Genomic DNA, 2,409 nt, shown 5'->3' with positions numbered 1-2,409 from the left:
TTACAAAAGCCACTTCATACAACCAGACTTATAAATGACATTTTAAAAACATTTGTTAGCTCGTAACTGTGTATTTTTAAATTTTCTATGAAATGTCTTACAAGAAAATTGTTTTAATAATATTGCGGTAGATATAGTGCTTTGGAAACTGATATCTATGAAACTCTTATTGAAATGTTAAAGACCGTAACATAAACAACTCTTAATTAAGGGACGTTTTATGAATAGATGATACTATTTTATCAATAATTCAAAACTGGTTAAAGTACATAATGTATTTTGTTATGTATACACTGTAGACGAAGATAATAAATTCTTGCATCACGCAGTTCTTGTAATACTGTTTACAAAACAACTGAACATCAGGGGTGCAAAATGTAAGAAACTCACGGGTGCTTGACAAATGACAGTAAATGCGACAGCTCGTGTTATCGACTCCGCACAGCTGTATACACATAAAATTGTCGTTAATATATTTATTGCTCGGAATTTAATATAATATTTAATAAAATTAACTGTTTCCAGAATGTCATAAAGGTTTTCTTTGATCGTTTAAAAAAAAACAAAGTACTTAAACAAAGTAACTTTTAACCGATAGCATCATGTAGTAATGACGAATTGTTCTGTTTACTTTTATTGTGAGCGCTAAAACTTTACAAAGCTACTTAAGATCTCTAAGCCACGACAGTATTTTAAAATTTTTATATGTACTTATCATTTACTGTGACATTGAACAGAATTAGATATTACAAAATTTTTCAGAGCCATCTCATTCCGCAGGAAGTTGTTAAAAACATAAAAAAAAAACAAATTATTTTTAATGAAATATGAAATAAACCCATAACAGTAACACATTTTCTTGCAACTATTAACTTTTACACTCATGTTCGCGCTTTCAACGCGTTTTAATATCCTTTTCGCTTTGGATAATTCCAGGTGCGCAATTAAATCTGCAGTTGTTCTCGATTCATACTCGGGGAACAAATTTACTTTAGTGCAAACAGGCATACTTCGGATTGCAGCTGAAGTTGGTTTAATATTCAGGGTTATTGTTTAGAAAGTTTTAGATTGTTAACTGTTATTATTTAGTCTTACTTACATACTAAATTTCTTAATATATCTTTATCAAATTATAGAGGCTACTCTACAATCTAGAAGAGATCTTAGAAGTTTTTGTAAGTACATATTAAATTACAGGTTTTTTGTCTTTTAATCGATAAACGATCTTTATTTTTTAAACAGCTATCATCATATGCACTTTAATTAAAAAAGGAACAACGATTTTCTCTCCAGAATTGGATCAACAAAACGATATCACCGCCCGATAACGCATTTACGTTTTTCATTATTTCGAAATTGCGTTCACCGAACGTATCAGCAACAATTTCATCGAACAATTGTAGATACGATTGAACAAATGCAATCTGTGTTCGCTTGAAATATCTTAACATCTCATTATACGGAAAAGCGTTTATAGTGAACTAGTTTTCGTCCGCAACTTTGTCCGCTGAAAATTAAATTAAATACCCTCAATAAGCCTTTGCGTAGCCTGTGAGTTCTTCCTTCTATATTCTACATTTAAAAATTTATCAAATTCTATGTAGCCGGTCTGGGGTTACATGGTAACAAACATGCACCCATCGATCCATGCATCCATTCATCCAAACTTTCGTATTCACAATATTAGTATGACGAAGTATGGAATTTGATTTAATAACACTTTTAACTAACTATATCCACATTTTCTCACAGGTAACATCGATTTATGTTGCCATGTAGGACGTCGTCAAGTCACTTGTAACAGAGACTCGTAGTCATTTTAAATACCGAAGTGCTATCCTAAATGATACAACCATAAAAAGTTTCTTTTTACGTAAAAACGCTCTTTCAAATTTATTACTCAAACGTTGCTAAAATCTTTGTACATCAAAAGGAAAGCACATTACACAGTAAGCATAAATTCCTTAGCTCCTTAGCACTTAAGAACATAAAAGCATAGCATTGGATACTCCGTTCACACTGGCAACTGAGACTGCATATAGACAAAAGGCTTTAAAGCGGTCGTCACTTAGACGTCTCCTATCGTATTTCCTGGAACCAAGCTATAGTACGAATAGTACATTTCCAAAATGTACCGCCAAGTATTAGTACACATGCAAGAAAGAACATATTACAAATATTCAATGAGGACTGTCTCATCCAGCAGTTTCAGGTAACTAAGTAGCAATTTAAATATATTATATTATTTGACGGTTACAAACCAATAACAAGCAAACGCATATTTACTGCAAGTAAATAAAAGGTTTAAATCAAATATCTTCTACAATATCAGATGTCACAAACAAAGATTAACATTCTCTACTCTGACGAGGGCGACGTCAAAAACATTTCATCTCTCGATTCATGTTT

This window comes from Papilio polytes, unplaced genomic scaffold, assembly GCF_000836215.1.
Source record: "Papilio polytes unplaced genomic scaffold, Ppol_1.0 DF824047.1, whole genome shotgun sequence".
NCBI lineage: Eukaryota > Metazoa > Arthropoda > Insecta > Lepidoptera > Papilionidae > Papilio > Papilio polytes.
Note: the sequence above shows the minus strand (reverse complement) of the source record.